Source organism: Macaca thibetana, chromosome 4 (genome assembly GCF_024542745.1).
Source record: "Macaca thibetana thibetana isolate TM-01 chromosome 4, ASM2454274v1, whole genome shotgun sequence".
Taxonomy (NCBI): Eukaryota; Metazoa; Chordata; class Mammalia; order Primates; family Cercopithecidae; genus Macaca; species Macaca thibetana.
The window spans coordinates 95,421,214-95,436,271 of NC_065581.1; positions in this window are offsets into that span (position 1 = coordinate 95,421,214).

Sequence of the window (15,058 nt, forward strand, 5' to 3'; positions counted from 1 at the left end):
ACAGCCTAGTGAGACAAAAAGGCATATTCATTAAAGAAAACCTTTTTAAGAAAAACTTGCAACATTACTTCTTTGAAAATCTACTTCTCTGTCACAGCTGTGTGGCTACACATATAGCTAAAGCTACCAGCAGTGACACAATCCTAGGGCAGATGCACAAAGCTATGCTTTAAGTCCACATTTCTTTTCATCCTAAAACTGGAGCAGGAAGGAGGTATAGAGGTAACTGCCAAAGGTGGGGAGGCAGTGAGTGCCTATCCTGGCTAGGCACTGTCTGGTTAGATGAGCTTGGGCACCTTGCTAGACTTGATTTCTTCCAATGTAAATGGAGATAATAATGCTTACCTCATGGGGTTTTTATAAGGATTACCTAAGATAATGTGCATAAAACACACACCATGGTGCCTGGCGTGTGGTCAGCACTCAGTAATTATGAGGTCTAATTATTAGTATGGCCTATGTTCTCTCTCCTCTTTATTCATTTTCTGAATGCGTATGGAAAATCAAGAAAAGACATACTTTAAAGAGATGAAAAATTGGGGATAACTAATAGACACCACGTAGTAATCATTTGTCATCCTCAAAACGTTGAAAATTCTAAGTTCCAGATACTGTGAAGGTCTGGGCCTTGCTAATGATAGCGGTTATATAAATGCTTGTCAGGAAAAACAGAAGAATAAGTCTACCTGGATAGAGGTGAACCATGCCAGATGATTTTGCCCATCTGAATATACACAGTATATTAAGCACAGAAGAAGGTTCAGATAAAACCATCATTGTTTAGATCCCACCAAGAGAGGCTTCCTGAAGATAATGATCTACAGCTGGTGCATTTTCTTAGTGGCAGGAGGGGGAGAACTGTGTGCATCTGATCTACCAGTCTTGACAGAGACTTGGTTTAGAAGGGATTTGCCCTCTGCTTTTCAAGGGGACTTTACACTGATATTTTGTGATTTATTTTAGTTTTCTGCAAGATGAAAAAAATACTTAAAAAATAAATTTAAAATTACTATTTATTTGTAGACTTTATTGTAGTCTCTTCCACTAAAACGTAAAATCTATGAATATATTGGTATATCTTCAGAGCCTAAAATATTTCCATAAACCTAGTAAGACATTCAGTAAAAACACTATAATCGTTGGATGAATATATAAATACACATATGAATGAATGGATTAATAAATAAATCAATATCCAAATGAGGAAATGTCTTTTTATATTTTTTCACACCTCGACTGTGTCTGAAACACAATGAATATTTCATACAGAAATAAGTACTTAGAATCATGAACCCTTGACTAAAAATAGTCCTCTTTTTTTTCTAGGAAAAATAGCCTTTTCAACCCAGGTTGTAGCTTCAAGAAAGACAAAAAGAGAGTCAAAAAACCCAGAGAGATGTCACAGTCAGATTGCCTTCACCCTCAGCATATGTGCTTTGAGACATCCTATAGGTGTGTTGTTTAAACTCCCACCCAACTCAGAAGACTTTCCTTGGAGAAGGGTACTAGATGATGAGTATTTTTGCTTGAATACTTCCTGTGAAGTGAAGCTCATCAAATGAGCCAGCATATTAAAAGTTTGGAAAGCTATAATTATTAAAGTTTTCCTCTGGCTGTGGGGTGAAAATCTGCCTCCTTCTTACTGGAACCCACAAGAGTACCCTTTGTTATCCCCCTAGGAGCAATAAAATCAACTTTGTTCTCTCTTAAATATGAAAGATAACATTCTTCCCCTTTTTTTTTTTCTCCTCCCCTAGGCCTTTTGCTATCTGCTATTCAGAGAAAATGTGTCTGATGATTCATATTCCACAGTAGAATGTAAAGTGTGTGGGCCAGGCACTGTGGCTCACACCTGTAATCTCAACACTTTGGAGGCTGAGGCAAGTGGATTGCTTGAGCCCAGGAGTTCAACTCCAGCCTGGGCAACATGGCAAAACCCTATCTCCACAAAAAATTAGACGGGTGTGGTGGCACATGCCTGTAGTCCCAGCTACTCAGAGGCTGAAGTGAGAGGATGGCTTCAGCCAGGAAGGTGGAGTTTTCAGTGAGCTATGATTGTGCAACTGTACTACAGTCTGGGTGACAAAGCCAGCCCTGTCTCAAAATAGGTAATAATAAAAAAGAATATAATGTATGTGGGCCATTTATAAAAATCCAGGAAGGAACAAAAGAATATTCAAACTGTCATATTTTCACTTGTATTATTTCAAATGAATTCTCACCATCACCATATGAAGAGGCCTTTATTAGACCATTTTAAGGATTAGGAAACCAAAGCACAGAGAAGTAAAATACTATAGAAAGTGAAGCTGGAATTTGAAACCAGAAATAGTTAACTTAAAAAATATATATGTTTTGTCTTATCCAGATACAATGTGGTGTCTTTCTGTAAATTTTGGATAAAGATAATTAATTTTCTGCGAATAAAGGTAACCTTATATTCTCCCATGATAAGAAATTTGTTTCAGAGTGAACCAGCCCTAGTGGTTTGTGGCATGAGTGTTAAAGGTTTTAGATGGAGTAAAGTGTCACTAACATGAACAAGGTAGCTGAGAAGTAATAGGAGTATGTCCAGGACAAGGCAGAAGTTGCCTGGCAGACTCTCTTAATTGGGTTCCAACAGTTCTATAAAAATTTGGGAAGTACAGAACAGACAGACAGACAAGTCCACTCCCAAGGGCATTGACTAAGGATAAAGATATCCTGCCACAGTTCTCAGTGGCCTGAGCATATAGTCTGAGAATTCAGAATTAACAAGGCAGGTATTTGCAAGCATATCACGATCTATTTGCCTATTATGTATAAAGTTGCATATTTTTAAAAATAATTTAAGTGTTTTAGCTTGCAAAATACAGATATAAGAAAAACATTAAAATAAAGATAAATGAATCCATCAAGTAATAAAAGAGGGAACATAATTATATCAGAAACAATGAGTTACAGTTGGGCTCTGCAATTGTGCATCACATTTAACTCTGAGCTTCCTGACTGCCAAGACAGAATTAGTGAATAAGAAACAACAGATATGCCTGAGTCTAGAACACAGGTTGTTGCCATATTCCTTTTCCTCATCTCCTGAAACACACAAGAGGAAGACCAACAGTGTCTTCAATATAGGTCATTCTAGACTGAGCTGGACACTGCAGACAGAACCCCCTGGGAGTCTTTTACAAGGATTGATACTCTGATGGTATCCATCTGGGAGGTAAACGTCTGTATATTGTCTAATATGAATTTATTATTCAGTGAATTAATCAGCAGGTATTCATTGAACCTCAGCTAAGTGCCAGGAAAAATTCCTCTCTCTTTACAGCACAGAGTCAATATAAAAACTGGTTGATTGTCTCCCAAATAATGTATATAAATCGGGGGTTTTCAAAGCATTTTCATTAGATAATTTCTCCTGAAACATGCACTGCACACACCATACCCAGAAATCCAGCTATGATGTAGCAGTGAGGAAGAGAGAGGCTTTTGGTCTCCTGGAGCCTGCATTCTAGTGGTATTTTCATATTCATGCCATGGCAGTCAATAAACAAGAATGATGAGATGTTCATACTCTGAAGTGGACTTAAACTCAAATCTTCAGCCCTTGTTTTCTATGTGTGTGCTTTTGACCATTAAACAAAACTGATCCAGGCCCCGATTCCTCTTAGTTATAAGGGAGATAATTCATAGGGTTATTGTAAGGATCAAATATTATAATGAAACAATTATGGGCACAAAGTAAATGTTCAATAAATTTTGTTACAAATTAAGAAACTGAAATTCAGAAAGGGAAAATGATTGTCTAAAGATGTATAGCTAACAAATGAGAGAACCTGGATTCACATCCAAACAGCATGTCCCAAAATCCTGCGTTTTTCACTATTTTCCAATGCAAGACAGGGTCACAGAGAGTCTGAGCCAGATCTCAAAGTCTCTGGAATGGCAGGCTAAAAAAATGAACGTAGCAATAGTCATTGAAGATTTGGAGGGTCATATGTGAAAAGACCAAAATGCTATAGGATGATTGATCTCATGGCAAAATGAAGAATTATTGAAAGGACAATAAAAAATAACAGAGGTTTAGGTTTGTGTCGATTTACATTTCAGTTTTTAACAAAAATGGTATTATTTCTGAGGGCTCTGTTCTGTTCCATTAGTCTATATCTCTGTTTTGGTACCAGTACCATGCTGTTTTGGTTACTGTAGCCTTGTAGTACAGTTTGAAGTCAGGCAACTTGCTGCCAGAGCTCAAAAAACGGTCATGTAATTGATAGGTTAATTTCTGTGTCCCAAGGCCAACCAGAAGGAACTGGGCCCCAGAATCTGACACTCTCAATTGTGGGACCCTCTCTGCAGATCAGAAAGCAGAGGCTAATATGACTGGTGAGGACAGCCTACTGTGTAGAGGTGGGATGTAGATGAGCCTTTAGTGATTCTCAACCGCATAGCTATCCACTTCATAGACTCTCTTGGGTCTCACGTCCTTCATCAGTAAAATGGGATAATAAAGGTATCTACCTACCTCAGAGGATTGCTGTGAGTTTTAAAAATAGTTAATATATGAAGAGTGTTTGGAATAGTGCCTAGTACATAGTAAGGGCTCAATAAATCTCAGCTCTTTGGATTGAGCTTTGTATTTCAGTTTCTACATCTGTCAAAATGGGGACCATGCGTTATTTACTCAGTTCTGTGACCTATTTTTTACACCATGAAGTTATATAGTCAGTTTGAAACTTATATATTACATGTAGCTTTTTTTTCCTAAAACAAACCCATTATTATAACTATTGAAATCTTATAATCAGTGACATCTCAGCATCGAAGAAACAGGGAGATGCCTGTCTTGCATAGTCACTGAGTCCATGGAGATGTGATACATGCCCCAGGGTGTAGCACACAGTAAATATTAACTCCTCTCTCTTTGTTTATTTTCTCATTTTGGTTCTAGGACATCTTTCTTTCACTCCGGTTTTGTGTGGGCATTTACCTATAACTTTATGTTTTTATGAAATCGAGGACTCATTTGTTGTACGTATCCTTTCAGAATCAGACAAAGATATACTGACTGCTCCTCCTTCCTCCTTTCCCCCGCTTCCCCCAATATAATGTATTTCAGGACATTAATTCTGAAAGGCTGGTACTTGGCCACTTCATGAAATAGTTTAACATCACCATTAGATATTAAACTGAGGTTAAGAGCTCAGGTTTCTGATTTTGATAGAGCTTTAACACTTTCATGTATAAATTGGTAATAATGATATCAACCTAGACGCTGTTTGAAAATTAAGAAAGTAATACGCTAAACCCTTAACATGGTGCCCAGTATATAGTAAGCCCTCAGCAAATGATAGCTCTTGTTATTTATTTTTCATATGACACCAATTGTGAGTTATCTGCCATCTATGACCAGTGAAATTATAAGCATAAAAATGTCTATATAACATATATATTTATTTAAAAATCACTGATTATTTAATATAATCTACTTTAAATTATCTCAAAAGATTATAAATTTCAATGCATAAATTGTCATATTCTAAAGTCAGAGATACCTCTGTCCTCTAAATATTCCATTTAAAAATATTAAAAACTAATTTTAATGAAATATAAATAAAATGCATCCCTAAAATGAAATACACATTAAACACTATTTAAAGGATGAAAATTATTACCTGACGTCACAGTCCAGACTATCTTCTGTTGACACAATTGCACAAAATATGAGAAGGATATAGAACAACTAAGCAGAAATTCCATTCAATGCTTAGGGTATTTCTGAAATGAAAATTCATTTAAACACAGTCTAAGGTACAAAACAAGTAAGTCCTGTAAAATGAGAAACTAAGGCTAGAGTTCTCCAGTTCTTATAGGAATCCAGAACAAAAAGCTATACATACATTTAATGTGCACATAAAGAGTAAAATTTATCCTGATTAATAGCTTTAAAGTGTGGTGGGGTGGGGGTGGAGGGAAGAGGTAACAAAACTGGCAAAAGTCATGAGTCACCTTTTCTGGAGACAGAGAAAGGGTAAGATCAGTGTCCTGTCGCTACCCACTTAAAATTTCACAAAACGTCCCCCTTTGATCTCTCTGTCAGAAATCAGTTATTAAGACAATGATTAGGTCAAATAGGAAAATAACTGGAACTCCACTATGTAAAAATGTTTTTGTAAATTAATAAATAGCAATAATTATAGTCAACTTTATTACATGCTTAGTATATTCAAGCTCCTGTACTAATTAAACACTTCTTGTGTAACCGGTCAAGAAGCCTGCCTTATTCATCTTTATGATCTCAGCATACAGTGTGGTGTTTGGTACATAAGAGACGTTCAATTAACATTTGTTCAATGAAAACACAATAATGTTATCTACAGAAAGGTGACGTTAAAGACCATCATATTTCCTTAGTATTTTTGAAATGATAACTGCATGTTCATAATTATTATTTATAATCTTACAACTATTTTTTGCCTGGGTAGCTATAGCTTATGTTTGAGAAAATTGTATTGCTTAAACAATTACGAACAAACACTTTGAAGTGTTACTCAAATTCACATTATTTTATATTCAAATTCCTTTTGTATTTTAACCTTAAAAAATCTTTTATCTGAATATGGACATGTTCTCTAATTGTCATCTTTATATAAGCCATTAGAATATCCCCCTTTTCCTTAACTTTAATTATCATTGAGTTTTCTGGGGGTCATTTTCATCTCTTTTGTAAATGTAAGTAGAACATTGTATTTTCTTTCCTTTTCATCTCTTGCAGTTCTCTAGATCCCCACAGTTTTTCAAAAATAACTGTAAATGATGCAGTTAGCATGCTTGCCAGTTTCTTTCATCCCACAGATAGAAGGTATATCATCTGGACCTGCTGATTTGTAGATATGCTGACTGTCCAAGGACTCACTTAGCCTGCTTTTGTAGATAGCTATTTTTACAAGATCTTCATTACTTCTGATTGCCTAATATTTTTCTTCTTTTATTCTTTCCAAGGACCAATTTGTAAGATAAGTTCAAGGCCTCAGACATGTTAAAGTTATCATTAATTTCAAGACGCTCCACATTTATGAGTCCATTGGTCACGGCATTGATTGTGTTCCTACTGTGTTCAGAGCACTGTGCTTACCAAAGCTAAGAACAGTTTGAGGCTTTTCTCTCTGAGAGCTTCTTCCCCTTATTACAATTTACAGGCTTCCCTGAACAATTCTGAAGACTATTAAGAGAAAGCACACCCAGTGTTTACACATTTAATTTCTGGTATATTTATGGAATTTTAAGTTACTCTACTTTCCTTTGTGTCACATGTTCACTTGTTTAATATCTTTCAAAATACAATTCATTGATATTTATTAACTTCTTCACATAATGGTGTGCCCTGATTGGAACAGCACACAAGGAATGGAATTTGAGAGGTAAGTTTGACTTTATTACTATCCTAGATACACTACGACATTTATCTAAGCAATAATATAGCCAACTCTATTTGGCTAATGGACAATTTTGAAATATTTGCTACAACTATTAATAGCCTAGATTTGTATTTCACATCGAGCCATTTGGAAATCACAGCTAACTACAGAAGACTGCAGTCAGATATATGCTGTATGTAACTTTCTTACACAATTAGAGGGAAGCAACAGGTTACTGTCCACCTTAAGTTGAGCATTAATGGCCTCATTTACAAGGCAAATGGCTAATTTTGATTAATGCTTGAGTTTCCATGCCACATTTTTGACTATACTTTGGGATATCTGGAAGAATAAACATTTCGTTTACTTTGTTTTAGTCACAATCTCAAGTGCTTTCTTTTCTCATATCCGCTGTTTTAACTCTGTCCTAATGACATATAATTCCATCCTTGGGAAAAACATTTTAACTCTTCATATATTGGAGAAGCACTGGACCAATTAACTGAGATAAGTGGTTTTTTAGGACTTATTACAAATACAGTTGTTTAATGAAGTCTTGTTTTAATGTAGGGCTTTGCTTTTCTGAGTGCGTGGATTCAGGCTCCAAGACCATGCCTGAAAGTGCAGGTGGGCTTTTCCGTGGCATGGCATGGTCTCTCCTGTTGGGTAGCAAATTATTGTTTAATGTAATGCAAAGAGCATAGGCTTTCAACTCACAAAGGATGGGTTCAAGTCCCCAGACCTGTCCTCTTCATTTCTTGAAACTGAACAAGTCACATTATTTCTCTAAGCTTCACTTTCTACATATGTAAAATGCAAAGTGTACCTACTTTATCATTGTTCTGTGAGATCTCATGTGGTATCAAATGTATACAGCTTAGCATGGGATCAGGTACCTGATTTAATTTAACCAGCTATTATATTTAAAGAAGCCAGAAACAAGATCATTTCTGGACAAACACATACTAAATGAGCCATGTACACATTACCAATATAATTATATACAGAGTAACCATACAGTCAATGTTTTAATGAGATGTCTTCACATATATCTTGCTAAATTGTAAAGCGTTTGCTTCTCTCCTCCTTCAGTTCCGCTCTTTTTCTCTTATGAGTTTTGCAATATGAGAATAACCTTGAAGACATGATAAACATCAGATTAGTACAACATGAAAGACAAGAAAAGGGAAAGACTACTGTTGTTCAGTACTTGTCACTTATTTTTTGATCAGAGGACCAAAAGGTCAGCCTGTGGATTAGCATGTACATTTGTTATTCCCCCCAATTAATGAAGTATTTAGATCAATGCAACCAGAATTTGTGTTGTAGGGTTAGACACCTTTTGCCTTAAAAATCTTATTTTAAATATTTTCCTTGTGTTCCAACCCATGTTGATCTGGCTTAGCATCTAGTCTCTGAACATGCCACATGCTGATGCTTCATTTGAGAATGTGGTGTCCGTATTCCCAGAAATGCTCTCTGGAACAAATTTCCCTGGCCCCTGCTATTTATCTGTCAACTCTCAATTTAAGCTTGACTCTTTAATACTCTGGGCCTCAAGTTCACTTAGATATTCCTTTCTCTTTGTTTCTATAGCTCCTATGCTGTAGCACTCTCTGGATCCTTAGGGACAAAAGAGTATCTCTCTCTCTCTCTCTCTCTCTCTCTCTCTCTCTGTCCCTGCATATATATATATATATATATATATATATATTTTATGATATCACCATGGCACCTGTTGTACAATAGGTCCTCAATCAGTATCCACTGATTGATAGATGTTTGTTTTCTCCTAACAATGCTGATTTGATAAATGCAATGTAATAATGCTGTTAGTTAGAAAATTCATAATAAACTGAAACCCTACAAGACAATTTCTATTCCGTGTTCCATTTAATCCTGAAGGCAACTCTACAATAGACATTATTGTACTTATTTTATAGGTGAGATACTAAGATTCAGAAAGGTCAAGTCATTTCTTCAAAGTCATATAGCCAGTAAGTGGTAGAGTAAAAAAGAAAATCCGTATTGGCTCAGCTCTGAAGTCTTGGCTCTTAATCACAAGTATTGCAGAGGCTTTTCAGTCTTCCTGCCTCTACTCCTCTAAGCTACTTCAATAATAGTTTAAAAGTCCCTCATATCTCAACCACACAGATTTTAGACACAGCAATTTAATGGTCTGGTTTAATTCTTTATATTGCTACTGAAGTTTATTACTACACAACTGTAGATTCTGTTGGCGATGCTACTCTCCCAAGAAGCTTACTTCAGTGTATAGGTGCTCAACTACACCTCTTTGTGGCTTTGGTCAGAAACCAGAATGTGTTCCAGATTAAGTGGTACCTTGAAGAGTTTCTGCAGTCACTCAAAGGCATATTCCCACTAATGCCTTCCATGCAAAAGTGTCTGCCCCCAGAGTCAAGCAGAGTCTAATCAGCTGGAGGTTTTCTTGTTTCATTATTTAAAACTCATCCTCAGTGGTTTTTAGTATTACAATTTATAGCATCAATTTGATCTATGGCCCTGACAATTAAAGTAATTGTATTAATTCCCAACTTTTTAAGCTGTTGCTTAAAAAGTAACAGCTAGTGATGGGCACTATGCTAAATGTTCTACATGCATTATCTAATTTAAACGTCATGATTATGTAATACTAGTACTGTAGTCATCTTATGGGGGAAAATGAGATAACTGGCCCAAGGTTACAAAACTAAAAAGTAAAAGACCCAGAATTCTATCACTCTGCTGTCTGTTGCTAGAGTCTGAACTCTGAATCACTGTATATAACCTCCAAACTAGTACCTCATAAAACATGACTATTTATGCTGAAAGTAAAATCTATAGCAGTAACTAATAAAGGGGTTAGTGGAATTTCTCAACAGTCATATTTTTAGGGGAAAGCTGTAATCAAATACTTTGAGTAGGAGAGTAAGTTCGTACACCTGTATATCTGTACAAAATTTAGAAATAGGACTACATCCTTTTTGCCAGCTTCGTTGCTGTCAGTGGATTCTACTAGCATATATTACTTGTCATTAATATACTAACAAGAAATAATTATAGCTGAAAGTAAAAAAACTTGGAAGTCTGAGCTTGTGCAATCTAAATGCAAGAACACAAATGACCCTGTTAACGCTTGGGAAATGTTGATAAGTGCTGACGGACTCACTGCTACACTGGGGAGGCAGCCATAGCAGAAATGCCTGGGGATCCCAGAAGGACACAACTGTTATAATCCATTTCCTTTCAAACAGGGCCATTTTCTATTTTAAAACACTCCTTAAAAAATTCCCCACAGTGTGTGCACTGCCCAGTTAAGGGCAATTATTTCTGCATTGTATATTTAATAGTTACATCGTTCAGAGGCCCTCTGTTCAGAAGGCCAGGCAAAGCTCTCCTGGATATCTTAAAGGAGGTCTCAGCTTTATCTGCATATTCATCAGAACTCTGACTCTCTCACGGTATAGAATTGAGTGGGACCCATCATTTTGTTTCCCACAAAATGATGGATGCGATGCTCCATCATTTTAGTTTACAGTTACATTGTATAGACGAAAATGTGTAGAGTATTTCCAGGATGCTAATATGAGCCACATTGCATAAAGATGCACTGACAGTGACCCAAAAAAAGTGATACAACAAATGCACATCTGAAATGTCAAATTTTGTCATTTTTTTAAAAAGACAATGGTCAACTGTCTCTTATAATTGAATTAAATGCTATATTTGGCTGTTTGAATACATAGACTAATAAGTATATTTTTTCTCAGTGTTGCTGCCTGTGAGGTACAGTGAATTGCTTTCCTCAAGGAATTCCTGTGGGAATCTCACTTCTTTATAAATGTCCTTTCTTTACAAATGTTGGGGGTTCATTGATTGTTAATGTTTTGTAAATTTTTGTTAAAATTCACACTTGAGGAAAGTATTTTTAAAAGGATGTGAAATAATGCATGGTAAAGTATGGTTTCTTTTATCATAGATAGATAAATGAGTAGACACATAGATATACTGTTCTTTCTATTTGGTGTCCTTTTCTCTAATTCTATTAGGTGTCCTTTTCTGTAATTCCCTTCATCTGATCAATAGGTTACTAAAGAAATAGAAGGATGTTACATAGGACTTTTAATTGGTCAATTTCTTCTTTAAAAAAAATCTTCAATACTTTCCTAATTCTCCCCTTTCAATCTTCAAGGTTATATCTGCAATTATGCTACATTATTGAGGTCATTCAAAATAATATATAGACACCTTAGTATTTTCTATTCTCCATTGATGGCTTGACTGTCCTTTCCCCTGATTTGCTGTAACAGAGCTCCCTTACAAGCATGCTGTGCGTGTATGGCTTCATGCCTGTTTTGCATCGGCAGCTGCTTGCCTCTTAAGCATTCGTCCTACTTAGCACATTATATAGTGCTAGTTGCAAGACTGCCTTACAAGTAAATGAAAACGTTTAGTGTAAATTCTGAAACAACAAAAGTAAATCGATCAACATGAGTCAGTTGAATTATAAATCTTTAATATCCAGCCAGTCACTCCTTCGTCAGGCCTGAACATTTTCTCTGGAGATCTGTACTTGTTATCCTTATCCTTCCCATGTCTTCCTCCTCTTTCAGGGGCTAGGAGAATTGGGAAAGTACCTGGATTATCAGCAAGGATGGTGGGAAGGAGGAATATGAGCACACACTGCAAGGCAGGATGCTCTTCTCTATCTATGTGCCTGTGTGTGTGTGTGTTAAAATACCTAAATCATTGTCTGACTATAACAATGGCTGATGTGGAAACATCAACACAGTGAGGCAAGGGATCTCTAGTATTGTCCACTTCATGTGATAGCAGCAACATTTTAATCAGGGTCAAGAGAATTTGAATGTATACCTATTCTTTTCACCCAAATCCTTCATGGGATCCACAAAATCTCTTTTCCACTGCTTGAGGTAGAATAAATAGGTGCAACCAATTTGAATATTTATGTTTTAATGTTGAATATTCGTATTACCTAGCAATTCCATTCCTAGACATATTCCCGACTCTTCATAGCAGTTCTATTCACGATAGCAAACACCAGGTGACATGCCCTTCATCTGCTAAGACAATAAATAAGTTGTAGACTATTTGCACAATAAAATATAAGCCCATAGTCACAACAAACCAACTGTAGTGAGAAGCATCAATATGGGTGAATCTTGGCAATATATTATTTTATTTTAACTTTTGTTTTAAGTTCAGGAGTGTAAGTGCTGATTTGTTATGTAGAAAAACTTGTGTCATGGTGATTTGTTGTATAGATTATTTAATTAGTACCAATTAGTTATTTTCCTGATCGTCTCCCTCCTCCCACCCTCTACCCTCTGAAAGGCCCCAGTGTGTGTTGTTCCCCTCTATGTGTCCATGTGTTCTCATCAGGCAGCTCCCACTTAAAAGTGAGAACATGTGATATTCGGTTTTCTGTTCCTGAGTTAGTTTTCTAGGAATAATGGCTTGAGTTAAAAAAAAAAAAAAAAGATGTTCAAAAGTGGCAGACTACTTTTAAAAAAAACTAAAGTAAAAAATATACACTTTTATTATACTAATAAAGTTGCAATAAAAATGATACAACATGAAAAGTTGGGGTATGACAAATTGGAGACTCAGGATAATGATTACCTTGGGTAGGGAAACCACATAATTCGATGTATGTTTCAGTTACTAAGCCTTTGCAGAAACATTACTCCCAAACTTTATATAATAAAACAGCCATTTATTATGCTCATGGTTTCTGTAGGTCAGAAAGTCGGACATGGTGTGGCATGATGGCTGGCCTCTTTTCCATGATGTCTACCCCAGTTGATAACCAGAATTAACCACCAACTCTGTGAGTGAATGAGTCTTCAGATGATTCCATACCCTTGACATTTTCCATTTGAAGTTGCAAGACAACATGAAGGCTCTTAGGAAGGTGGTGAGTATATATATTTTTAATGCAGGAGGGATGTAAATGTGGTCATCAAAGAGTGGACTGTGGCAGATTTTATTTTCCAAAAATGGTCAAAGCAATGTTTCTTGTCCCATAGGCTCTTCAAAAGTTTATCATTTTAACATAAAGATATGGGGACTATTTTCTTCCTCTTGAATCTGGTTGAGACTTTTTGACTGCCTGGATGACTACAATGTGGCAGCAGTGAGAGTAATGAAACTTCTCCAGCTTCCAAATGACTCTGTATTGGGATACTATCAATCTCTTCAACACTCTTCCAATTTCCCCTGCCACTTTTGTAGATTTTTGTTATGGTAGCAACCCACTTTCAGGTACTGATTTCTGTTCCTTAATATAACTACATGAAAAGTTTCCCCAAAACTTAGTGGTAAAAAATAGTCATTTATGATGGTCATAAGAATTTATGACCAGGCAGAATAATGGCAATTGTCTCTCCCTCATCAGGTCTGATGCCTGAGCTATAATAGTCAAAGACTAGAGGAATATAATCATATAGTGTTATTCACTGATACGTCTGAAAATTGGTGCTGTCTGCTGCAGACCTCAGACACTCTCCAAGTGGGCCTTTTTATGTATTCCCTCTGAGTGGGCTACTTTGGGCTTTCTCATAGCCTAGAGCTATCCTCTGAGGATGAGCATCATGAAACAGAAAGAGAGACAGATTGAGAAACAGACAGAAGCCATATTATCTCCCATGATCCAGTTCCAGAAGCTAAGCAGTACCACTTACACCTTATTCTCTATTCATCAAGGTGGTCACAAAGCCCTTCCTGAGTTGAAGGGAAAAGGAAAAAGATGTACCACTTGATGAGGAGGGGGAGAAGACAAGGTTTTCAAAGAGTAGTGGAAATGGAAATATTATTGTGGTCACTTTTGGAAAACACAGTCTGCTACAATGTATTGCTAAGGCCCTGGATTTTTTGAAGGGGGTAGTCCACAGGTAATTATTGCATTATGGGAAAAAATTAATTAAGGAAAATAAGGTTATGCATAGACTTATGATAAAATGGTGACCTAAGCAGTATAATTAATCCAGTGTGCAACTGAAGACCAAAGTGGAGGGAAAATCTTGTTCTCCTTTGAGGGAGGCAGAGTGGTATCATTCAGTCATTAATTCATTCACTGAATAGAACAAAACAGGGTTGAAATCCTGATTCTCTGCTATCCTTCTGGAGTCCTTTACCTCTCTAACAATAACAACAATAACAAATAACAATAATATATTAATAATTATGGCTAATGTTAATCGAATGCCCACTATCTGTGCCAGGTGCTCTTCTAAGTGTTCTACATGTATTTAGCTTTAAACCCCTGAAATAATCTTATATGTAGATACTCTTATCCTTGCTTTTCAGGTGAGGAAATTGAGATACAGAAATGTGAAGAAATAATGTCACACAGCAGTGGAGTCAGAATAAAAATGCAGACAGATAGGTTTTAGACTTCTATGCTTTTAATCACCATGTAATTTCCTTGTCTCTTAAATAGTCATAACAAAACAGTAGTTTTGATATAGGACAGTAAAGAGCCCTTTGATATACTACTGGTTTTGAATGTGTATAGAGGCCTCATATATAGTCTTCAGTCATTAAGAAATTGTAGTAATATTTTGCTCCCAAATTGTGGGGTCTGTAAATGTTCTCTATAACATTATCTTTATGAAAATCCATAGAGGCCAGGG